Source organism: Pinus tabuliformis, chromosome 3_1, assembly GCF_031772625.1.
Source record: "Pinus tabuliformis cultivar Carrire ecotype Pingquan chromosome 3_1, CPIR1, whole genome shotgun sequence".
NCBI classification, from domain to species: Eukaryota; Viridiplantae; Streptophyta; class Pinopsida; order Pinales; family Pinaceae; genus Pinus; species Pinus tabuliformis.
Genome location: NC_142301.1, coordinates 89,337,636 through 89,365,333, shown reverse-complemented (window position 1 = coordinate 89,365,333; position 27,698 = coordinate 89,337,636). Strand labels below are relative to the sequence as shown.

Sequence of the window (27,698 nt, the reverse complement as noted above, 5' to 3'; positions counted from 1 at the left end):
AGAGAAGTGTGTGCTTCTCGAATTATCTTTACTCTTTCAGTTTGTGGAATGCATAGCTTCCCACAATGATATAGGAGTCGGTCCTTTACATGATAATCCAATTATTCTATTCGTTTGCCTTGACTCAAAGTTGCATATACATCTTTAAAGTCTATATCTTGAGCATATTGTTCAATGTAGCTCTCATGTAACACAGAATTATGCTTAAGTATAGTAGATGCATTTATAATGGGTCTATATAACATATCTGCAACTTTATTGTGTATGCCCTTTTTATATCTGATGACTAAATGAAACTATTGTAGAAACCCATCCATCTATAGTGTCTTGATTGCTGCAGCTTAGTTTGCGAGTGTAGATATTGAAGTGGTTGATGATCAGTATGTATTACTATCTCTTTGCCCATTAAGTAATGTTTCCACTTTTTCATACTCTGTACTAATGCATACAATTCTTTATCATATGTAGGATAGTTGACTACTGCAGAATTAAAAGTCTCAGAATGATAACATATGGGTTAAATGTGCTGTGTCAACACTGCTCCTATGGCATAGTCATTGGAATCCATTTGGATCTCAAATGGTCTTTGAAGATCAGGAAGTGCTAGTACTGGTGCTGTACTAATATTTTCTTTCAAGGTGTCGAAGGCTTTCTGCTGTTTGCCTCCCAACTGAAACACCTTGTTCAATCCTATCAAAGCATGTAAGGGAGCTACAATTAAGGAAAAGTTAGAAATGAATTTTCTCCAATATTGTGCTGCTCCTAAGAAGCTCCTAACTTGTGTAGCAGATTTGGGTTTAGGCCAGTTTATAATGACTGCCACCTTAGAGGGATCTATCTTCAATTCACCACCCCCTACTATATGTCACAAATAATTCAAAGATGTTTTGCCAAATTCACATTTTGAGAGTTTAACATAAAGTTTTTTCTCTTTTCAAAACATCTAGTGTTTGCTTAACATGCTTTAAATGTTCTTCCCATGTTTTGCTAAATATCAGAATGTCATCCAGATACACTATAACAAAATCATCAAGAAAAGGCCTAAGAACATCATTCATTATTCTCATGAAAGTAGCAGGAGGATTAGTCAAGACAAAAGGCATAACTAGCCACTCACACAATCTCTGCTTTGTTTTGAAAGCAGTCTTCCATGCATCTTTTTCTACAACTCTGACCTGATGATACCACTATGCAAGTCTAACTTGGAAAAATAAACAGCTTCTTTCAATTGATCTAAGAGATCATCTATGCGAGGAAGGGGATAACAATTTTTTATTGTTATCTTATTCAGTGCTCGGTAATCAATGCACATTCTCCACGAGCCATCTTTCTTTCTCACCAAAATGATTGGAGATCCACATGGTGATGTGCTAGGTCTGATGAACCCCTTCTCGAGCAACTCCTGCACTTGCTTCTTGATTTCAGCATTCTCTAAAGCGGACAACCTGTACATTCCAATGTTAGGCAATGGAGCATCTTGCTACAAATTAATTTCATGCACTATTTCCTTTTTGGGTGGCAGACCTTTAGGTTCTTGAAACAATATATCATACTTTGAAACAACTTTTTCTAAATCAACTTGTTGTTTAGCATTAAATCCCTCAAATACATTGGTTTTATTAGGTTTCCTTTCCCTTACAACCATCAGTAAGAATTGTTTGCATGAATTTATCATTCATTTCATCTGCCCTGAGTTTATGAGTATAATTATTCTTAAGCTTATGAGCTCTTACAAAGTATTCGATTCCATCTTTAACGAGTAGATACTTGTTCTCAGCTCTATAGAAGATAGCTTTTCCATCATACAAGTAAGGACTTCCTCAAATAATTCCACATATATCCAAAGGAATTATGTCTAACTCAACCTCATCTACAAATTCTGACCTAAAAGAAAACTTGAGTTTGCATTGTCTAGTCACCTGTAGTTGTGATTTATCATTTAACCATCCTAATGGGTATGGTTTCTTGTGAGGTGTAGTCAATAATCCCAACTTCTTTACAATTTCTTCAAAAATTAAATTTACTTGTGAGCCACTATCAAACAAAGTGTCAATATTTTGATGTTTGGAAATAACTTGAATATGGAAAAGCTCATGTCTTTTTCTCTCATTTTCTTCATCAATAGTAGATTGTGCAGAATTACTAGTAGATGCTTCAGAATTCTTACCTTTTATACTTGTGGCTGCAATAGTTGTTTCATCTCCTGAGTCTGACCCCAAATCTTTTTGAATAGCTGCTGCAGTATTCTTCTTCTTGCCCTCGAACTTCTTAGGTCTTAGCTTTGGATGCAGAATCCAACAACGCTCATCATCATGCCCATCCTTCTTATAGTGAGTGCATGAAGACTTTCTTTTATGTGCAGTGTTATCCTTCCTTGCTTTCCATTTCTTTTTTCTTTTCTCCTTATTCTTGCTTGCAGTGGGTTAGGACGATCCCCCAACTTCTGGATTTCCATTCTTTACTCTAGCTTCTAGATGAGTAGCTTGAACATATACCTCATCTATACTAGTGGGATTAAACATGAGGATAGTGTGCCTCATGTAGCTATGTAGACCACCAATGTACTTCAACAGAGTCTTAGGTGAGTCTAATGAGATTCCTACAATCAATGCTTTCTTCCTAAATTCTTGGGTGTATCCTTGTACACTTTTCCCTTTCAACTGTCAAAGAGTTTGCCAACACATCATGGCTTGCTGCATGTAGGCCAATGGATAGAACTGTTTTTTGATTGCAAAAAAAAATTCATTCCAGACAGAAATAGTCTTACCATGTCTCTTCATGTTTGCTTGGGTCCTGCCTTCCCACCAAACCAAGGCAGTGCCTCCAAGGCGTAGGCTTGCCTGCTTAATCTTGCTCTTGTTTGAATCGATGCTCTACACTCTTCAATAAACATCAATTTTTCTAATCCAATTGTCTAGCTTTTCTACATTCAGCTCTCCATCATATATAGGTAAATCAAATTTAACATCTAGCTTAATCAAAGACGCCTTCCTTTTATGTTCAGGGCTATTAGGAGGTGTGAGAAAGCTTTCTTCTTTCCCTTTGCCTTTTGAGTGGTCATGAAGGAAAGACTCTTCTTCTCTTTTATCTTGTTTAGAGCCTTATGAGTCTTCATCCTTATGTTTTCTAAAATCCTTATACATTTCCTCTACCATGGACCTTATGGCTAGGAAGCTATCTATGAATTGAGGGTCTGGCCTCACAAAACCTTCTTTTGACATGGTCTTCTAAGGATAGACTCTCCCAATTTCAGGATTAGTTTCAACCAACTCTCCTTCTCCTAATTTGAGCTTTGACCTAGTTAGCATTCAACAGCTAAATCCAGCACAAGCTTGTCTAACCTTAAAAGCCTAGAGCTCTTATACCACTTGATCTGAGAATCACTTGTGAGTGATCTCAGTTAATTAATTAATGAATGAATGAAGGTATTATAGACTCATGTGTTGGTGTGTGTCTATGTTATCTTAGGCAACAGATCAATAAGATTGCAAAATACACAGACACTGGAAAACAGTAAGAGAAACACAGCAAGAAAACCAGAACACAACAAAATTTAATAAGGAGTTCACCCAAACCTCCTAGGCTACATCTCTGGTCCAAGTTTCAATGGTTGCCTTCTTTTATTGTGTCTTTAAGCAAAGTTTTACAATGAGGAGCTCAATTTGAGTCTCCTGAAACAGAAGATTCTTAGTAGGGTGGTTCTCGGATTCCCCAAGCCACTAGAGTGCACAGACTCTTCCCTACCAAATCTCGACCTCAACTAGTCTTAATGGGATGAGTCCAATTTGGTACTTAGTTCCCGACAGGTATCCTCTCCGGGATTGCTTGAACTTCTCAAGCCTGGTTCTGTCTGTTCGTTGCTGCCTTACCTCTGCAAGTTAGCTCGGCTCTCTGTTCTCTGCTTCACTTTCTGCTTTCTCTGTCTCACTGTTTCCTTCCTCCTTTTTTCCTTGTCTTCTCTCTTGTTTTTGTTCTCTATTTTTTCATGGCTTAAAGCCAATCCGTCCCTTGACTGTTCGCTTCCTCTTCCATCTCTTCAGATCGCCTGCTACTGTCCGCTTGGAATTCCTTGCCTCTGCGTCATTGCCACTGTGTAACGTCTCACAAGGAGGTGGCCACTTGTCCTCTCATGAACTGAGCACCAGCTCTTCCTCGACGGTTCGTTATTTCGGTTACGTTGTGAAATGATTCACCTACCAACTCAGCGGTCAAATCAGACTTCAAACTTTTATATGTCGTAGCTTATTTCTCTGCCAAATCCGGTCTCCCCATCGGGCGCAATCTCTGTCGTTAGATCTGGGGCCTCCAGATCCTACGGTTATTGCTCTTATCGCATGTTTGACTTGCTCGGACATTAGCCTGCGATGAGAGCGGTTTTCTCTCTCATCCATCAGACACACATCAATCAACGTATGGAATCGCTCGTTCCCCTGCCAAATCCTCTTACCGCCCAAAATTCCTCCGATATTCCGCTGGTTTTGGAGCGCATGAGATGCCTTTTAGTTTAGCGCTTTTCCCATGGTTTTTGGGTTTCCATTGTGACTGAGCACTCGAGGCTATTCCATTTCGAGGGGTTTTTCCCAGCAATGTGCGATTAGCCTCCATTTTCGGAAATGGCCTAAAAAATGGCCTCCGTTTTCTAATATGGATTTCCCAATTGCTAGTTTGTGCCACCGCGCGGTCTCCATGGGCCTCAGTCAACATGCTTTGACTGAGGTCCTCATCATTCCGTATTGGCTACAAAATGCCATTGTCTAGAGGTCCTTCCTGATAGGTCTTCTTCACAAGTTTTTCTTTAAAGTCTGTCATGATTCGAAACAGTCATAGAACTCTGATAATTTTCCATGGATCTAATTTGGATCAGTGCCATTATTTGGACAATATCATGTTACATATAGATCCATTCCATAGTTATTGTGTGGCTCTTGTTGTTCCATCCCATCAAGCCCTTGAAATTTGGGCTCAGAAAGAAGGAATTGTTTACAAGGACACCTTGCCAATATTTTGTTGTTCATGTTTTTTTTATAAATAAAGTTAGAACACTAAACTAGAGAATATGTGTATAATATACTTTTAGTTTTCCTTCTTAATAAATATTATCTTTTGGCATTGATTTGGTAAATTTTTCCAACCTTTTGTGGATCTTCCAAGTCGTAATTAAGAAGAAGCATGGTCAAAAGATGCAACAAATGTTGGAGATGAAGGAGGCTTTTCTCCAAACATTTAGGTGCTTCATTGAATTAAGAGTGAATATTAAACTACAACATTTTTTGCTTCTATAGTTATTATTGTATTAAATGTTATCTCATTGAAATGCATAAGAATAAAGAAGCCCCAAAATTACTGAATATTTCCATTGAGAAAGCAAGCCATACTAGCAAGGTTGGCATACTTTTTAAGTTTTATTCTATTCCTTTGAGGAGTTTTTATTAGCTATGACATTGAGATTAGTTACTTGGTTACTTACTCATGAAATGTTGTTTCAATTACTAGGATGTTATTGGCATGGATGTAGTTGCTTCTGAGTTCTACACTCAGAAGGATCAAAACTATGATTTAAACTTCAAGGAGGAGGTGAGTCTCTATTTTGCATTATTGATACCAATGCAATGCATTTAGTGTGCTCTCTATAATTAACATGTGCATTGACACGTGGACCTTTTTAACATCAAAAAAATAATTTCAATGCGTGAAGAAGGAACATGACCATTATCGCCTGAGTTTTACACCATTCTTTCCCTTGTAGACAAGAGATAAACAAAAAATGCCTTAATTGGAAGGAAACCTATTAGATCAATTAAGTTATTTATTTGGATATAACTTTCTTGTTACCTTGGAATTTGATTGTTGCAGAATAATAATGGTAACCAGATATCAGGATATGAGCTAATCAAGCTTTGTCAATCGTTTATTGAGAATTATCCAATTGTATCTATAGAGGACTCATTTATCAAGATGATTGGACTCACTATACAAATTTTACGACCAAAATTAGCGAAAATGTGCAAATTGTTGGGATTATTTATTAGTGAAAAATCCAAAGGTACGTGCTTGCCTTTTGACACCTACTTTTGATTTAATAATTGAGAGTTTCATTGCCTCAGCTTGTTCTTCATCGTCATCTTCATTTCTCTACTTTTATTTCAATTTTCATTTATATATGCATATGTAATGGTGCAGGGTGTTGGAAAGGCGATCAATGAAAAATCTTGCAATGCTATTTTACTAAAGGTAAATAGTTTAATCCTTAATTCTATATATTTGTTGTTGATGTGACATATGATGTCTAATAAGTTTTTATAACCTTTTGTAGGTAAACCAAATTGGTTCTATTACTAAAAGTATTGAAGCAATAAATATGTCCAAATGTCCTAGATGGGGAGTGATGACAAGCCATAGCAAGTATTGATTTAATGTTGTTTTTCTAAGTCTCTTTATTTCCCTCATTTTCGTAATTTTACATCATATGTGATATTGATGTGTATTTTTTTATGTTTCTCTCATTGTGTGTATGTAGTGGTGAAACAAAAGACACCTTTATTGCAAGTATGACAGTGGGCTTGGGCATGTTAATGTTCATTTTTGAGTATTTGGTTTCTTTAAAGTGTGTAGATAGATTAGTGAGTTCAACATGTGTCAAATGTGAAACTTTAGTGTGTATGGAGTCGAGAATTTAATCCTTGTTCTGTTATATACTTGAGGATTTAAGGTTTGTAATTATTATGAAGCAATTAAGGTATAAATTCACTTCTGATCTATAAGGGTTATGTGTCTGCATCATGATCCAAAAATGGATCTTGGATAAACCTCTAAGTCTAAAAGACCTCATATAAGAGGTGAAAGGTGCCAAATGGCACACATCCTTTGTAAATAAGAGGAAAATGAAAGTCGCAGGCTACTCTCAGAAATAGTCTCATTGCAGAGACCCGTTCATTCTGAATCTAATGCACTTCAATGGGGGAAAACGGACTTCAAATGAAGAAGTTATCACAAAGAGAAGTTCCCCTTGTTCTTTGGGAAAAGAGGCAAAAATCATTTAAAAAAATGGGAAAAAGACCCTTATGAGGAAAAATCGCATCGCATGAGGCCAAGACTTAAACTTGGGCGAAAGGCATCCCCGATCAGCGAGCTCCAATGATCGGATCGGCGGATCGGATCAGAGGCAGGCAGTGTATATGAGGCAAAGGTCCTGGCCAAGTGATATGCTGATCGCCGATATCGGTGCATCGCAATCGGCGATGCCATGAGGCAAAGGTAGGACTCCGTGACGCGCGATATGCCGATTGCCGACATCGACAGATCGCAATCAGCGTCGGCAGCAGTCACACCGTATGGCTTACCTCGGGTCCCCACGATACATGCGACTTGCAATATATATACATATATGCGGACCTGACGGGGCTATGAATGCAAATACGTTATATTTCAGATCCAGACCAAAGCCATTTTCACGGGATTTTTCAGTATTTTAATGTAATTTTAAAATACAAAGGGAAACCTTGGAACAGGGGCCAAAGCGACTTGCGATAGCGATTATGGGTGGACCCGATAAGATTATGGACGTGATTTCATAACATTTGAAGTCTGGCTAAATGGCCAAAGATGTGTTTTTCATGCATTTCTCTATGTATTTCATTATGTGTCCATTTCTACATAGGAAGGCAAAATGACTAGTTTTCCCATGCGCCGGTCCCTTCCCATTGGAAACTGCCATCACACCTATGCATTATGAAGCTCAGAGAGCCACAGAGGCGAAAGAGAATGATTATGCACAAAGAAAACCGCTGTGGAAGCTGCAGAGCTGGAGGATTTCCTCAAAGAAGCTAGAGAGATCAATTTATGGGCAGGGAGAGAGCAGGCTAAGTGAACAACGAGCAAGATTTGAGTGCGAGAGAGCCTTTGGAGTCACTCGAAGGTCGAGTGAAAAGCCAAAGAGCTCAATTGACAACAACATATTTTTGCTGAAGGTTGCTAAAGTTTCTTGGAGGTTGAGCGACTCACAGAGGCACATTGAGGCTGAGAGAAATAGCTCAGAGAAGCCAGAGCAGAGAGCCATGAGCCACAACTAGAGCTGAAGAGCCAGAGTGAGAGCTGAGAGCTAGAACTAGAGCCAGAGCTAGAGTCAGAGTCGAGAGCCAGAGCTAGAGCCAAGAGCCAGAGCAAGAGCCAAAGCCAGAAAGCTGAGAGCTTCAGAGCTAGGGATGAGATGGTAAAGTAAGCCCATTGAGTTCTGTGCAAACCGGTGGAGTTGAGTCAAAGACTTGTAAAAGAACTGCTGCCATAATCCTAGAGAGCCTAGTTGAGTTGACTAAAGCTCATGGAGACGTAGCCCAAGAGTTTTGGGTGAAATCCAAATTAATATTGCTGTTATGTGTGTGCTTTACTTGGTGCATTATTTACTGTTCTTTGTATTTAAAATATCAGCATAAGAAACAATAATTACAACACTTAATAGTAAAAAAAAACATAAGCATACACCTATAATTTCAAGCATTTCTTAATTCTGCATTGGTTAATCAATAAGACTTGGGAATATTCAAGCTTTGGGACTGGGAGAGGTTCTTGTAAGTTAGACAAGAAGCCTAAGAGCCCCATTTTTATATCACATCATCAGGGCCAAATAAAGACAGGTGCCCCTTTTAGGTCTGAGTGACTTTCCAAATATAATCAAATGCTTTTATAATCCAGTCTTCTGATTTTTTTTGAATCAGTTATTTGTTCTTCCTTTTATTTACAATCTTTATTGTCACCTTTGTAGCTCTTATGAATTGAGGAGGAACTAGGGTCAGCAGCAGTGTATGCAGGCACAATTTTCCGCAAGCCTGTAGAGCCATACTAAATAAAAATGTTTTGGCATGTTCGAGAATGTTTTTGATGTTTAGGATGTGGGGAAATCAATAAGATGTTTTTCCATTTTCGAGAATGTTTCTCTCTATTTTTTTTAGAGAGCCTCGATTGCAATGGAGCTAGAAGTAATAAAGGCTATGTGTACATACCAACAATAAATTTGAAATACCCTTTTCTTCTTGGATTCCTCAATTATTCAAATTATATTTTTAAAAATTTGAAGACTACCATTTGGACTTGGACAAGGTAGAACCTAACACTTACTTTTGACCAAATCATAAGCATGTTTTGAATTTAACTCATATTTTCTTTAGATCCAACGATGAATCTTGTGACACTAGAGACAGATAACTTACAGGGAACAAGATCAGGACTTGATATGAAGCGCGTATCACTCTTGCACTTAATTTAAAAGGTTTTTGTGATTTTAATAAATTCATTTATTCAAAATGGTCCCAGCATTTTGCTACATGAAAAACACGTAAACGTTCACACATAAGCTTATGTCATTCTTGCACAATAAAAAAAAAACACCTGGTGATAATGTGCAAAAAAAGTAAGAGTAGTACATTACCAACATGTGGCTCTTGTTTCTTTTAGGATGCAATTCTCAAGCCAACTATCATAAATAATTTATTATATGTTGCCTTTTTCTTTCCATTTATTTTCACAAGTTATCTACAGCCTGAGTTTTTTAGCATGTAACTTAGTTAGTATGATTATGCCTAAGATTTTCTTGAAGGTTGAATGCTAAGTTTTTAAGTTGTTCTTTTTTATCGTGATATTTTATTTTCTTTGTTTATATAGGTCATCTAGCCACATGGTGGCCACTATCACCCCATTGAAGAAAACATGTTTGAGTTTCTTGCTTTTCTGGAGAAAAATGGTAGACATTGTTGATGTTAAGGTATATTATGTTGTATAAATATTTTATAGTTTACTTTAGTTTATATGCTAGTGTTCATTGTCTTTCATGCCTCATACTATGTATTATGTTTTCTTTCATTTCAGAAGAGGAAATCAATATTGTTGGTAAGAAGAAAAAATTGAAGAAAGAGGAGAACAATAACACTGGATCGACAAATGCAGAAAGAGCGATAGAAGAGAAATGGTCTAGTGATACCCTTAAAGCTAATATCCTGCATGAGAAACACATGCACAAACTGATGGTCAAATATTTAGAGTTGGTGAATTCACTACAATGCCTTGGCAACGTTTTGAAGTGATGAAACAATATTTCATGTGTAAATTTTAATCCAACCAGTATAACGTTGGAAAGTAATATTGTATTACTTGATATTTTATATAATATAATTTATGTGGTCGAAATTATTTGTAGTTGCACTTGATATTATTTAGCATTGTAATTAACATATGTAGCCTTGTCTTTTCATATTAGATGAACATGCACATTTTATGACATTATTTTTTTAATTTAGTTGCGAAATCATACTAATTAATTTATGTTGATAAATAACGACTACATAAAATCAATCTAAAACTACTAAATTAGTAGTTTATATTGATTAATGATGAATACAAATAAAATGAATATACAACTAAATTAGTCATTTATAATGATTATTAATGAAAGTAAATGAAATGAATATAAACTACTAAATTAGTCGTTTATATAATGAATTTGAAACTACCAAAAATAAATAAATGACTATTGAAAATGATAAGTTTTTTATTACGCATCACGACTATATTTTGCATATATACAACTATTAGTAGCTAATTTAAAGTATCTTATAACACGACTGAAATTTAGTCATATTTCTTTGGTCATTAACCAGCTTCAAACGATGACTAAAATTTGCATATATGTTACTATTAGTAGCTACTTTACAATATCTTATAACATGACCAACATTTTGGTCATATTTCTTTGGTCACTAATTGGTTTTTTCGGGTGATCATATAGTAATATATTTTGTTGTATATTTTTCCATTAATTGGGGCAATTAATGACTAAATCAATGAACAAAATTTTGACTAAATATGATACTCGACGATAAAATTGAGACAACCAATTAATGACTAAATGAAAAAAACTAATAGTTGGTAGCATTATGAGATACTGTATATTAGTTAATATTGATCACCGACTGAAAAATGTTCATTTAAATGAAAATTTTAGTCATTTTTTTAGTAACTAATCAGCCATTTTGTACTTTTTAGGATATTCCGACACATAGAAAATAGTTAAGTCTAACTTGGTCTAGTGTAGAGTTAGGTAAAGTGTGTTTCTTTACTATGTACTTTTGTAACTTACAATCCGATAGTCACGATATGTTCTAGACATGAAGTGATCCGATGGTTCATTCTCTCCTCAATATTACCGACACTTGATCCGTGGCTTAACACTCAATTGGTCCATGATCTCTATTTAAAGAGCATGGAGGGTCATTTCTAGGTGAACCATTCATGAGAGAAGCTTATGTAAATTTTCATTCTTTCGTTAATAAATTGCCTGAAGTGGCCGCGTTGGCTCAGGTCGTGGACTATTTCCTTCTTTGAAGGTTTTAACCACATCAACAATACTGGTGTATTGATCTGTGATTTGTTTGTGAGCGGTGTCTTTTGTTGTTCTGTCTGAGGAACTTACCCTGTAAATTCCTACATGTTATTAGAGCCAGGTTGAGGGCTGCATCCGTTGGTGATCCAAATCTGAAGCTGGTAGAACTGCATCCGACTGTCGTTTCCTAGATCTACTATTACTGACTGCTTTTGGGCCGAGAGGACTGATCTATTTTGTTAGGAACATCTGTTCCAGTGAGGAACCCCTTTCATTTGATGCGAAAAGGTTTCTGTTAGACCTAGCTACATAATTTTTAAGATCTGGAGGTATACAATGTTTATTTGCAATTTTTAGTTATTTTCTCTCTATTTATTTTAGTTTATTTAGCTCTTTGTTTTTTTTTATTACCAGATCTATACCTTTCATTTCTATGTATGCTCTTTTCCTTGTGAATCTGTGCGATCTGGGAAAATTAGAAACAGAAAGGAAGGATTTTTCTCATGCGTATGCTCTTTTCCACCGCGCCTTAGTGTGATCTTCGAAAATCAGAAACATTGAGGAAAATATTTAGTTTCCGGCTAAAGCTAACTTCAAGCAATAAGGTTTGTTTTTCTTTGTATGCCCATGTTGGGTTTTGTGTTTTTTGTTTTGTAGGCAATAAGAGTTTTCTCAAGTAAGCACGCACCCCAAAGCTTCAGTGACTAAAGAAAAAAAGTCATAACTTCTTCATCTGGAAGCCGTTTTCAGAGCTGTTTTTTTTAATCAGTCTAATATTTTGAGATCTTTCCATTAGAACACTTAGTTTCAACATCTATAGCTTTAGTTTCTATTAAAATGGAAAGTTCAAGTCAAGTTATTTTTGACAGCACCCAATACTTCCAATGGTGGTCCTACATTGTGGATTTACTTAGAAGTAAAGGTCTTTACAGAATAGCCTCAGGCCAAGAAACCAAACCAAAATATGAAGATAAGACAACCAAATGGAAAAATAGGCAAGATCAAGCACGTGGTTTGATAGGGATGTCTATTTCTCTAGACCTTAGATTCCATATCCCAGAACTTGATACTCCTAATGAAGCAATGAAACAAATCACTAAAGTATTTGGAATTAAAAATGAACTTAGAGCCCATCAACTAAAAAATGAGTTGCTTACATTGGACCCCAGTAATTTTTCTTCCATTGAAGATTATTTGTCCAAGTTCAAGACCCTTAGACTTCTCTTGGAAGGTATTAAGGTTAATAAAGAAGATGGTAACTTTATCTATTCCATTCTTACTAAGTTGGGACCAGCCTACTCTATGTTTGTTTCCACCTTCCATTCTACAAGAGAAGCCTTCATTTCTCAAGGACAAGACTACAAGTCCCCTTCCTTTGATGCCTTTTGTGATTGTTTAATAAGAGAAAAAGAAAAAGTCTTACATCTTGGTCTTCTTAATCTTGGAAAGTCTTTTAAGAAAGCCTTAGCCGCTGAGTAGCAACCAACTTCAAAGAATCCTAAGAAGTTGTATCCTAAAAAGAATGGTCCTAAACCAAACAAGGGTCCTAAGCAATTTCAGTCTCAAAATGAAAAATCATTTCAACAAAATGATAAGGCAAATAAAAACAAAGGGAAGAAGACTGATAGACATTGCCACTTTTGTAATCGAGATGGCCACTTAGAATCCAAATGTTTTAAGAATATGGAAGCCTTGGAAGTAGTAATGATGAAGCATAAAATCCATTTGGAGCACTCTTCAACTTCAACTTCATCTTCAGGAATAACACTTTCTACATGTGGTTGTTAAGCATATTGGTCTGGCTATGCACTAAATGTATCTTCTTCTTCTCATTATCATGAGTGGCTCATTGATTCTAGAGCTTCTTATCACATGGCCAAAAACAAAGCCATGTTTTCTTCTTTAAATGATTGTAACACCAAAAATATATATGTTGGTGATGATAGATCTCTTAGTGTTGTAGGGACTGGAATTGTTCATATAGACAATGGTCAATTTAATGATGTATTATGTGTTCCAACCTTATCCTCCAACATTCTATTTGTATATCAAATAACTCATTCAGGTGAAGGTAAAATCGTTGAATTTTCACCTCACGATGTTGTAATTAAGGACCTAAGAGATCCTAGATAGACTTTAGCTACTGGCATTGCTAATGATTCTACAAGGTTGTATAAGTTTAACAAGTTTGGGTCATCAAATCTTCCCTTGGTATTTGGTGCTCATAACAATGAAGTGAGCAAACTTTGGCATGAGCAATTTGGTCACTTAAAATATCACTTCCTTCAGAATCTATGTAAATAAAATATGGTGACAGGTCTTCCAATGGTATCATGTAGAGATGCTGTTTGTTCTAGATGTGTACTTGGAAAACATCATTGGGATAGTTTTGAAAAACGTGCCTCTTGGCATGCCTCAGCCCCTTTATAGCTTGTGCATAGTGATTTATGTGGTCCACTTCTAGTTGTTTCATTCTCTGGCTACAAGTATTTCTTAACTTTCATAGATGATTTCTCTAGATGCACTTGGGTATACTTCTTAAAACTCAAGAGTGAAGTATTTAACATGTTCTTGGCCTTTAAGGCCTTCGTTGAAAAACAATCTGGAAATCAAATTCTTAAGCTAAGATTTGATAATGGAAGAGAATATGTTAACAACAAATGCATCAACTTTTGCACTAGGAATGGAATTCAAATGTGATCTGAAAATGGGGCTCTTAGGCTTCTTGTCTAACTTACAAGAACCTCTCCCACTTCCAAAGCTTAATTATTCCCAAGTATTTATGATTAACCAGTGCAAAATTAAATATGTGCTTGAACAAAAGGTGTATGTTGGTGTTGTTTATTAAAACTGTTTATGTGCTGTAATTTAATGTACTCAAACTGATATATAATTACATATAAAAATAAATAAAGTAGTAGAGACAATGCAGCAATAAAACACACACAGAACAACAATATTAATTTGGAGTTCACCTAAAACTCTTCGGCTACATCTCCGTGAGCTCTAGTCAACTCGATTAGGCTCTCTAGGATTATGGCAAAGTCCTTTTACAAGCTCCCTGGCTCAAGTCCATTGGTTTTACACAAAAACAATGGGTTTAGACACCATTTTATCCCCGAATCTTGAAGCTCTCAACTTTTTGGCTCTCGTCTCTCGCTCTGGCTCTTGGCTCTGGCTTTGGCTTTGCCTCTTCAGCTCTCAACAATGTACATCTCTGGCTTTTCACTTGCACTCCAAGTGACTCTGTTGGCTGCTCTGCGCATTCAGCTTTTGCTCTCTCGGCCTCTTTTTGCTTTCTGCACTACTCTCTTTCACCTTAGCTTCCTGCTTTGGCTTAGTCTTATGCGCTCTTGTGTCAGCACTCTCCTGTGCCTATTATCCTCTCTTTTTTTTCTTTCTCTGTCATTCTATGGCTTTAAGCCAATCAGTGTTGTACTACTCTGACGCGATATTGTGATGTGATTGATCACAATCGCATATCGCATGGACCTGGGGTTCTGTGCATATGGCATGGCCTATGCCAACGCCGATTGTGATCCGCCGATATTGGCGATCGCGATATCACTCGTCATGGGGTCCTGCCTCTATGTTATATGTGCATGTGCCTTCCTCCGACCTGATTTGTTGGGGATCGGCAATCGAGGGTGCTTCCCCTTTTCCACTTAAATCTTCTCTTTTGCCCTGGTTCGACGTGATTTCCCTTTTGAAGGGTTTTTTTTCCATTTTTAAAGGATTTTTCCTCCTTTTCTAAGGAACAAAGGGCATCTTCTTTGAGTGATAACTTCTGCATCCTAAGTCCAATTTTTCCCATTCAAGTTGTACCAGATTCAGAATGAGACGATCTTTGCAATGGGGCTAGTTCTAGTAACTTCCTTGGAATTTCATTTTTCCTCTGTGGGGAACACTTAGACTTAGGAGCCTATCCAAAATCCATTTTGGATCACACCTTCTCACTAAAAGAACTTTTGGTCTCCAAAAGACTAATATACTTATCTGAAAAGTAAATGAGAGTGACTCACCCTCCTCTTTCAACCTCCCACACTTGCCTTACATAGTGCCTCTGAACCAAAGTCTTTGACCACTTCCCTTATTGGATGGGCTGGTCTTCCTGGGAAGAATTGTGTTCCTCCTTGCCTTCCTGCAGAACTTTTGCTAAAATGGTCATAGAAGGCATTTTGAACTTCTTTGCCTTGATCATTGATCCAAGGTGGCTCAAACAAATGTGAAGTACATCTGCTCCACAAAACTTTCATTTATACCTATTTGAAAAGTTGTCAACAACAACTATTAACAACAAATGAAACACATACAACAACTGGATGGCCTAAACTCATGCTTCAACAAAAGAAACAGATTTTCACATCTTGTGAACACCTCCATGTCTTATATCTACATACAAATGATGGACTATATAACAAGCCCACAAAACATGCCTTTAAACAAATGACCCTTCAAGTCAAGCAGGTAGAAAAAGACCATTAGGACTCTTTTTCAAAAGATGAAACACTTCATCATTATCTCCATTTGGAGACCAAGTTAACTTCTCCTAAGTCAACATGGCATCACATGCATGTCAAAGCAATCAACCCTGCAAGTTAATTACACATACATGTTCAAAAACAAGAAAATCATCAACATCCCTCTGTTCATGCATCTCCTGCTCATGCATGCATTTCATACTTCAACTTTCACTTAAGCACACTGTACTTTCAAAACCGAAATGAAATATAATGTAGATGCATCAATAGACATGCAATCTTAATCGGATAAGAACTCTAACTGATTATTACCAATCCCTTTCAAAGGTACTACCTTTGTCTGCACATCAACATCATCATTTGAATCATCCCTTCCATTTTTGGTATCTTCTCTTTCCACTTTCTTCAACTTTTGTGGAAGCATTGCTGGATTCAGAGTCCAACATTTTGCAACAAGATGTCCTTGCTTATGGGAGTAAGTGCAGTACATGTGCATCCTCTTGACAGCATGATTTGCCTTGTCCAATGGAACTTTGGCTTCTTTCTTCTTTTCCTTCAAAAGTTTCATGTATATGGCCATTCTCTTCCAACATCTAGAAACATTATGGTTATCCAACCCACAAAAGGAACATGGAATTCTTTTCCCATACATATGTGGAAATTTATCATTCTTTGCACAATCAAAAGGAAAATGTTTAGAACCAGATTTATACCTTTGTCTTTCACCTTTATTGCCCTCATGAGGAGGTGAATCAAATGAAGAAGGGGCTCCCTTTGGGACACCATCAATCTATTCAAGGCTGTTAGAGTCTCCCCAACTCTCTGGTTCAAGTGTGTGCTTCTAAACACCTGCATCTACAAATGATGTTCAAGCTATTGCATTCCTCTTGAATACAATCTTCACACTCTGTAATGCAACTCCTTCTTGGAGTTGTTTCAATGGCCTTCATGGCAACTTTGGAACTTTCTCCATAAGCTTGTCCATAGCCAAGACCTAAATACTTAGGCCTTTCCTCAATCATTATAGGCTCAACGATACCTTGTGCATGTCTACCCAAGCCTTTTCCTTCATAGCCCATCTTGGACATGAGCTTGGAACCTATGCCTCTAGTATGTTTTTCAAAAGAACCAATATAAGCATCCTTAGAGGAATTTGAAGACAAACTGGAATGATTACCTCTTCTTCAAGTTGATACTTGACAAAGGCTTCTTGGGCAACAAAGAGCTGTGTCTCCAACTCATGCATCCTTTTCAGGTTCATATTTGCAATATGAAGTTGCCTCTCCATTTCCTGCAATATTTCAGAAAGAAATTGCTTCTCTTCCTTCATGGAATTCAACTGCTCTCTAAGTTTGTTGCTCTTCCTTCCATCATCATACATTTCACTCACCATATCCATCATGGTGGAAAATTCTTGCTTCATGTATTCATCAAAGAATCTTGTGAAGAAAGCAGAATTTGGGGACCCACTTGTAGAAGTTGTCATTATGCCAATGAACAAAAAAACTTCAACAAGATAAATAAAGAGCTTATTCAGCAACCTTGTGCAACCAACCTCTTATGCTCCAAGGATTGCCTTGAGGTCCTTTGGGATAAGAAGAGTGCCTTCAGCTCTCTTTCCTTATTGTCCTTCCTGGACTGAGCTATCAATAGCTTTCCCTTCACCTCTGCAAACTCAAACAATAGTTAGTCTGCAACAAGCATACAATCAATTAGACAATCAATCCTTGACTGCCCAAACACCTTCTAGACAATAAATCTTTGCTCTGTCAATCAAGCATTCTGATATAACCTTCTTTGAAGGTGAGGTTAACCAAACTAAAGCTCTGATACCACCTAATCTGAAAATGGGGCTCTTAGGCTTCTTGTCTAACTTACAAGAACCTCTCCCACTTCCAAAGCTTAATTATTCCCAAGTCTTTATGATTAACCAGTGCGGAATTAAATATGTGCTTGAACAAAAGGTGTATGCTGGTGTTGTTTATTAAAAGTTTTTATGTGCTATAATTTAATGTGCTCAAACTGATATATAAATGCATATAACAGTAAATAAAGCAGCAGAGACAATGCAACAATAAACCACAAACAAAACAACAATATTAATTTGGAGTTCACCCAAAACTCTTGGGCTACGTCTCCATGAGCTCGAGTCAACTCGACTAGGTTCTCTGGGATTATGGTAAAGTCCTTCTACAATCTCCCTGACTCAACTCCATTGGCTTTACATAGAAACAATGGGTTTAGATGCCATTTTATCCCCAGATCTTGAAGCTCTCGGCTTTCTGGCTCTTGGCTCTTGCTTTGGCTCTTGGCTCTAACTCTTGGCTCTGGCTCTTCAGCTCTTAGAAATGTATAGCTCTCTGGATTTTCACTTGAACTCCAAGTGACTCCCTTGGCTACTCTGCGCATTCAGCTTTTGCTCTCTCGACCTCTTTTTGCTTCTGCCTTTTGCTTTCTGCGCTGCTCCATTTCGCCTTAGCTTCCTATTTTGGCTTAGCTTTCTGTGCTCCTATCTCAGAACTCTCTTGTGCCTATTCTCCTCTCTTTTCTTTTCTTTCTCTGTCATTCTGTGGCTTTAAGGCAATCGGTGATGTCCGTTCTCTTCCTTTTCTCGGGCTCTCTAGCTCCCGACCTCTGTTCGTTGGAATCCCCTTCTGAGCATTAGCAATCATGGCATAACGTCTCTAGGGAAGGTGGCCACCTATTCTGCAACGAAAGGGACCATCGTTGCGTTGAAAAGCCCAAAAATAGTGTTCTCAGCTTACACAGGAAAATACACTAAACACGGGAAAATCCCACAGAATCAATGTTTATCATACTTCAAATATTATGAATTCCACCTTATTTTCCATCGGGTCCACCTTTAAGTTGCTTATCACAAGTCGCATAGGCCCCTGTGCCACGGTTCCCTTTGTATTTATAAAAATATATTAAAAACATTGAAAATCTGATGGAGGACCTTATGGCGGATTTCAAACAATTATGCAGTGGCATTTTCATACCCTTTCGGTTCTGGTTTCGTGGCATCACATATATATATCTATATATATGTATATATATCTATATATATATATATATATAGAGAGAGAGAGAGAGAGATATCTCTCTCTCTCTATATATATATATATACGCTCTGTTGTACTACTCTGATGCGATATTGTGATGCGATTGATCGCAATCGCGTATCGCATGGACCTAGGGTTCTGTGCATATGGCATGGCCTATGCCAACGCTAATTGTGATCCACTGATATTGACGATCATGATATTGCTCATCATGGGGTCCTGCCTCTATGTTATATGTGCATGTGCCTTCCTCCAACTCGATTTGTCGGGGATCGGCAATCGGGGGTGCTTCCCCTTTTCCACTTAAATCTGCTCTTTTGCCATGGTCTGATGCGATTTCCCTTTTGAAGGGTTTTTTGCGACTTTCAAAAGATTTTTCCTCTTTTTCTAAGGAACAAAGGGAATCTTCTTCGAGCGATAACTTCTGCATCCTAAGTCCAATTTTTCCCATTCAAGTTGCAGCAGGGTCAGAATGAGACGATCTCTGCAATGAGGCTAGTTCCAGGAACTTCCTTGGACTTTCATTTTTCCTCTGTGAGGAACATTTAGACTTAGGAGTCTATCCAAAATCCATTTTGGATCAAAATGCAACATATTGTTCCATATACTCCACAACAAAATGGTGTAGCTGAAAGGAAGAATCGCACCTTAAAGGAAATGGCTAATTGTATGATTCAATCTAAAGGACTTAGTCTTAGTTTTTGGGCAGAACCAATTAACTGTGCAAATTACATAGTAAATCGCACTCCTACTAAGGTTTTAAAGAACATCACTCCAGAAGAAGCATGGAGCTCAATTAAACCAGATGTAAGTCACTTTCGTGTTTTTGGAAGCGAAGCATGGGCCCATATTCCAGATGAGAAACATAAAGCTCTAGAACCTAAGAGTGAAAAATGTATTTTTGTTGGATATTCTGAAGATGTCAAAGGATATATACTTATTCCACTTAAGTCCAAAAATGTTATCATTAGAAGAGATGTAAAGTTTGCTAAAAATATATCGGCCTACGAGCCTAGTGCGGCGGATGTGCCACCTTTCTCTATCCCTTCTACTTCTGAAAATATTTCTTCTTCAGATGATGACAGTGAGGATGACAATCCTCCCCCACCTTCTCAAGATCCTTCTTCAGCTCCTCAACTTCCAAAATGGGTTTGTGCTACTCGGGATGCAGTAGGTGCTCTTGCCGGTGATCCTACAGATCAGTGTCGCACACGTTCTTAGTTCGATAGAGCCTCTTCTTTACTAGCTCAAGCTTCAACGAATTGTGATCCTGACACCTTTGCAGAAGCTTCAAGCCATCCAGATTGGGACATAGCTATGAATGAAGAATATCGTTCATTATTGGAAAATGATACATGGGATCGTGTTCCTCTTCCAAAGGGAGAAAAACTTGTTAGATGCAAATTCGTTTATAGAACCAAGTATGGCCCAGATGGAAAAGTTGATAAACATAAACCTCCTCTTATTGCTAAGGGTTTTTCACAAGTTGAAGGCATTGACTATACTAAAACCTTCTCCCCTGTTTCCAAAATGAACTCTATCTGCCTTGTTCTTTCCCTTGCTGCCTCTTTCAAATGGGATGTCCATCAGATGGATGTTAAATCTACCTTCTTGCATGGAGACTTGCATGAAGAAATCTATATGGAACAACCTACTGGCTTTATACAAATAGACTCTAGCCTTGTATGTCAGCTCAAGAAATCCCTTTATGGTCTCAAGCAAGCCCCTCGAGCTTGGTATGCCAAAATGGATAGATTTCTTTTAGAAACTGGCTTTTCTAGGTGTCATTCTAACAATACTGTCTACACTAAGAAAGTGGGCAAGTCTCCTATCATTCTTGTTCTTTATGTTGATGATCTTATCCTTACTGGCAGTGATCCCAACCTTATAAACCATGTGAAGTCCAGCCTTAAAAATAAGTTTGAAATTACAGACTTAGGACACTTGCATTATTTTCTTGGTCTTCAAGTCTTGCAATCCAAGGAAGGTATTTCCCTTTCCCATTCCAAGTATGCCTGTGATCTTCTATGCCATTTTCACATGGAAGACCATAAGCTAGCCCCTTCTCCCTTTCAGTCTGGAGCTAAACTTTCAGTCACTTGTACTTCCCCTGAAGTTGATGCTACCTTATACCGTCAACTTGTAGGAAACATTTTGTATCTAACCCATATTCGTCCTGACCTTTCCTTCGTTGTTGGCCTTATTGCTCGGTTTATGCAAAACCCACATGAAAGTCATTGGAAAGTAGCTAAAAGAATACTTCATTATGTTCGAGGTACAGTTCAGTTTGGGATTCATTATAGTGCAGAAGCATCTCCTCTATTGGTTGGTTTCACTGATTCCGATTGGGCTGTTGACCCTGATGATCGGAAGTCTACTGCATGTTATGTTTTCACTCTTGGCTCAGGACCTATTACATGGGCTTGCAAAAAACAAATTGCCATTTCTCTTTCATCAGCAGAAGCAGAATATCGTGGTGTTGTAGAAGCTAGTAAGGAGGCCTTGTGGCTTCATCAGATCTTGTCAGAGTTTGGCATTCACCAGCAGCATCTGACTACACTTTGGTGTGATAATCAAAGTGCCATTTAGCTATGCAAAGATCCAGTCCAACATCAATGCAAAAAACACATTGAACTGCACATGCACTTCATCAGAAAGCTCATTCATGACCATGCTCTTGAAGTGCAATATTTTTCAACAGATGATCAAGTTGCATACATCTTTACAAATGCTCTTACAGAGGTGAAGTTTACTAAACTTTGTTTTATGGCTGGAGTTCAGGAAGTTGTCACTAAGGGGGGATAGGCTCTAGTGCCTCCTTCCTTCTTTGATTGTGTCATGTTTGTACATCCTTCAATCCTATCCCAGGTTGTTCTTAAGGGAGGATGTTAGGATATTCCGACACATAGGAAATAGTTAAGTATAACTTGGTCTAGTGTAGAGTTAGGTAAAGTATGTTTCTTTACTATGTACTTTTGTAACTTAAAATCTGATGGTCACGATATGTTCTAGACATGAATTGATCTGACAGTTCATTCTCTCCTCGGTATTACCGACACTTGATTCGTGGCTTAACACCCGATTGGTCCATGATCTCTATTTAAAGAGCATGGAGGGTTGTTTGTAGGTTAACCGTTCATGAGAAAAGCTTCTATAAATTTTCATTCTTTTATTAATAAATTTCTTTAAGTGGCCGCGTTGGCTCAGTCCATGGATTGTTTCCCTTTTTGAGGGTTTTAACCATATCAATAATACTAGTGTATTGATCTGTGATCTGTTTGTGAGTGTTGTCCTTTGGTGTTCTGTCTGAGGAACTTACCCTGTAAATTTCTACATGTAATAATGTGATGTTGCATGTTGTTTATTTTTTTCTGTTAAAATCTACCAAAATTGACTTAGTTTGTGTTATTTTTCAATATCAATCCATTGACCATAAGATATAAACTAGCTTGTAAAATTTTACAAGAAACCCTCAATTTTAATTTCAGATCACGCAAGGAGACACACTTGACCTTATGTAACCCTTATCAACAATTTCTTTGAGCTACAACTTCAACTCCACCAACTTGGGCGTGCTCATCCTGTAAGGTGCCTTGGATGCTAGTGCTACTCCCTACATCAACTCGATAGAGAAATCCACCTCCCTTTGAGGTTGCAACTCTAGAATATATGCAAGAAACACACCCTGAAATTGTTGCAAAATAGGATACTTCCTCAGGGCTTCATCATCCTCATCCTCTCTCCCTTTGTAACTGAAAACATGCACTAAAAAAATAAACATCCTTTCCCATGATAGAGCTTGGCCTGCATAGTTGTAACCATTCTTACTGATGTAGGTTTCTTCTTTCCCTGCAAGACTCTCTTTTCTTCATAATCATCCAAACACTCAATTTCCTTGTCATAGCAGTCTACCTTAGCGTTATGAATGAACAACCAATCCATGCCAAAAGGAATTCTATATTAACCCAAAGGAAGAACATTTATATGTGTTTACATAGAAATACCATTAAGCTCAAATGCACAAGATCTCACCCAATGATGAACTCTTCTCTTAGTCCCTATAGCCAACTACACCAACCAAGATTTTGCATGCACTTCTTTGTTCTAACAATATTGATCCACGGGTCATGAATAATATAACTATAAATCGATCTAGGATGAATCAAAATACAAACAAATTGATCACAAATCTTACCTTCCATCTTGATAATGGATGCCTGATGATCTTCCTACCTATTTCCATTGTTTCATAAATCCAGGGAACGCTCTGGCCTATATCCCCAACTGTTTGTGCCTCTCGAGCACTGTAAATTTGAGGGCTACCACTCTGATGAAATGGAAAATACCTCCTATAATGTTCTCCGACATAAGGCCAACACCTCAAAGGATTCATGTCGTCATCTTTATTCTATTGTTCCTTAGACTGAGACCCATGACCTCTCTTAGCTACATTAAACTTCTTATGAGGTGCCACATTTTCCTTATCACCTACATCTTGAAATCTTCCTCGCTTCTTAGGCCTTTTTCATCTAGTCTTTTCATTACCTTTCCAATCATGCTTAAGCTTAGGCTTGCGCTTTGACCACTCATAACAATGCTTCAACTTTCCAATGACTTTGTCCAATGGTCGAGGCTCATCATATTCAATCCAATCTTTGAATTCTAACAACAATCCATTGATGAATCTTTGGACCTTTGCTTTATCATCCTTGAGATAGGGGGCATACCTTACCAGCTCTAGAAATTTGGTCATGTACTCTTTATCTATCATGGAACCCATCTTGTGCTCATATAATTCCTTGGACTTTCCATCATAATATCTCTTATAAAGGTACTTCTTGTTGAAGAGTCTTTCAATCTCATACCAAATCAACTCTTCTCTAATGCCTTTGACATGCTTAACATCTTCCTACCAGATATATCATTTTCCCTTGAGACTAAAGGTAGCTATCTTGGTTTTCATTTTCTCTAAGTAATCCTGCAATATGAAGAATATCTTCATCCAAAACAACCATGCTTCTACATCTTTTGGTTTCTTCACTTCCCCATCAAAAATAGGAGGCTTAGCTCTCTTTAACTCCTCTGGAAGGTACCCCCTCTCACTCCTCATATAAGGATGCTAGAGTGATGATGATGATGTCTCTCAGGGCCAGAGCTAGAATAAAATCCACGAGTGTTAGCCATCCTATCAGTTGTATCCAAGGATCTTCCACTCTTCACTGTATCGTCTTTGTCCATCCTGTACCCTTTCTGAGACCTTCTTCCATCTGCACCATTATTCTTTTCTTCCCGTCCATGATTGATCCCTAGTTGTCCCTACTTCTACAAATTTGACAGATTATGGAGGATAAGTGCATTAACCTCGACATTATTTTCTTAAGCTTTGGAAAGCATTTCCTATGCCTCAATCGACCACTCATTATATGCCTTGCAACTCATGATTTTTTCCTTAAAACTTCTCAATGTATGCACAAAAACTAGAGAATGTCTCTCTCCTTGCTACTCAACTGATATCTCCCATCCTACCAATGTCTCTTGAGGCCTGTACAAAGAGTCATTTGAACTGTACTCAATTATTCCTCTTTTCATCTCTTGGCCTTCTATTTGCTGCATTATGCCATTGTTAGCTAAATAAAACATAAGCAAAAGAGTATCTCAAGTTATCTCAAGGGATGTTATTGCATTTTCACATTCCAATTGAGATTAGCATGATATAACATCAAAAACATACTAACTCATATATAGATGCCATAACCATAACAATAAGTATCTAACATGTATGTGTGATAAACATATCAAAAAATGACATGCATTCATAACAATATGCATTTACCCCGATGTCCAATGTTGCAACCTCGCTTTGATACCACTTTTAGAGACCCCACCCCATATTTACCCACTTCAACCTACTCAGTAGGGTGAACATGAGATGAGAGTACCATGAATGACCCAATTTCCAAGATGCACTTATGGAAATGGCCTCCACATGTCTATAACTGACCTTAAACACCTAGTGACACATGATCACACTCTTATCGGCCTAATTTACCCAATACTAATTCCTTTAAGTTTTGTTTCTTTAAATTTACGCCAACTTTTTTTTGGTAGTTTTTCAAGTCATAAACTTCCGAGGCCATTTTGAGGGCCTAAATGACATTTTTGAGGAAAATGGGGAGTCTAGTAAAGTACCACAATTTATGAAAATTTTCTATTTTTGTGTTGCGCATGGAGATCTTCGAAACGAGGTATTATGATAGCCAAATGAAGATTGTATGCGAAAGTTATGACCTCGGGAAGTTGGTGGTCCAAATTATTCATTTATACAAACACTTGGATACTATGGTACATGTAGGTCATGAATGCCTAGTTTGTTCATTGTTTTCATTAGTTCATCAGACATCCATTAAGAAGGATTGGTTCTCTCTTGTACTAGCTATGGTAAACACAAATTTTCGCATGCATTCATGTAAATCAACCATGAGTTGTCAAACCATGAATTATATCTAGCTCAAGAGCACATCATAAGAAATATACCATGCATGTAACCAACATTTAACCAGAATGAAACCATATCAAATTGGTCATATAATCACACATCAACTAGAACTTGTGCTCATGAATCTCAATATGGAATAGCATATATTAATATATGCATAAAACCAACCAAGTGAGGGCCTTACATGTACCATCCGACCATAGATTGGGCTGAACCAAATCTTTCTTTCAGTCAGTCACCCTCGTGGCATATTCCAAGCATGAATGTGGGATCACATCGGATAAACCAAAACAAAACCAACTAGGGAATCCAAAGGCTATACCACCTCTACCCCAGACCACAATGATTTCTCATAAACCAGTCCAAAAATCACTAACATCAAAATAAGCTTGGACGCATAAGAACTTCTTCATCATCATCATTTTCTCCTATTTTCCTTTATTTCTCATATTAAATTGCCAATTATTGCCTCTTTTCCTTTTTTAATTTCTGTCAATCTACATAACCATTAATTAACCACAAGTGATGCTCACTATAATCTTTTCCCCTCCATTCTACTTGGAATATGTGTCCCATGACTTTGGTTTAATCTATTTTCATATAAAATCAACTTGGGGTTGTTACAAAGTGGATTACCATTTAGTGAATCAAGCAACAGACCTTGTTGATAATAATGAAGATGTCATTGGAGAAACTGATGGTATGTTGAATATGGCAATTAAAATTATTGATGTTAAGTTTAATCAAGAATAGTTAGCCAATGATGAATGGTTGCACGTGATGCAACAAAAAAATATCATAGACATGATGTTATTTGGTGGGAGAAGCCCACTTTGGTCTGAAAACCAAGTGGAAGATAACATTTTTGTAGCAACACAAGTTAGTAAAGAAGTGGAAGCAACATAGGCAAAGAAGGAAGCACAAGAGGAGAAATCTCTCATTGCAAAGTAGAAAAACAAAATCAATATGGTTCTTCAAATGTTTTTAACTTAACCTTAATTTTTAATGTGCAGTTGTCAACAACAACCAGGAAGAAGAAACAAAAGAACAGAATTAAAGTTACTGGAATCATGACTTGCAACACCAATTTTAATGAGGTATGCATAGAAGTTGTAGCAATGAATGAAAACTTTAATGGAGTTTTCATGTATTAGAGTCTTGAAGAGATAAAATTTTATCATGAACTTAAGTTGCAGAAAATTGATGATGAAGAGCGCGCTATAGAAAATTACATGTGGCAGCAATCCACATACAAGCCTACTTTTAAACACGTAGGGGACATACATAGACAACCTAGAATAATGGAAGAGTTGCACCAGAAACTAAAATTTGAAACGTACAACAAAAAGAAAAATTTGAAGTAATTCAGAGTGTACATCATCTGAAAGAAAATAAAAAGTAATCCAACTGATATCAATTGTTTCTAAAATTGTAAGCCTGACTGAGACTTATACCAGCATACATCTTAGTTTAAATTTTTGTGGCTGTAATTAAAGGGGAGTGTTAGAGAAACTAATTCCAACCACCTGCTAGGTGTCATAACTGTGAATCGAGGTGACATAATTAGTTTGCGTTTAGTCTAGTTCAGTTGAGTTATAGTTAAGTTCAAGTTAATTTATCAATTATTGGTGTCCCTTATGTAATATTATTTAGTTGTTTGAGAATATTGAGAAGGGCACTTGGCTCCACATTTTTCAATATTCATCATAAAAAGAATGTTGGAGAAACTAATTCCAACCACCTGCTAGGTGTCATAACTATCAATTCAAGTTTCATAATCAGTTTGAGTTTAGACCAGTTTGATTGAGTTATAGTTGAGTTCTAGTTAAATTATTAATTATTTTTGTCTCTTATATAATCTTATTTAGTTGTTTGACAATATTGAGAAGGGCAGTTCGCTCCACATTTTTCAATCTTTGTCATATACGACAATGGATATGTGGCTATAGGAGACATTTCATAATTTAGAGACATTTCATAATCCAATGCCTTTTTCTAGAGTGAAGTCACATTTCAAAATAGGATATTGATGTTTTACAAAGTTAGGCCTGAATTAAGTGTATCTAATTTTCATAATCTTCATAAACGGTCAATCATTAATGACAAAATAATTTTTTAATTATACATTTGGAGGAAAAATAATTTAAACAAGATTTAAATACTCTATTTAGATATGTAAGGAAGTTACCTTCATCCATTCCATCCATTGATGTGGTGATGACAGTGAAAATATGTCAGTATCTTTCTTTTTCACTCATCCAATTTCTATCTGTAATTAAGAAAATGAT

General features: G+C 37.1%; 1 pseudogene; it reads left to right on the top strand.

The window, feature by feature from the left end:
* Positions 1-26,774, top strand: part of LOC149185917 (enolase 2-like) — a 41,382-nt pseudogene extending 14,608 nt beyond the window's left edge.
* The last annotated feature ends 924 nt before the right edge of the window (positions 26,775-27,698 follow it).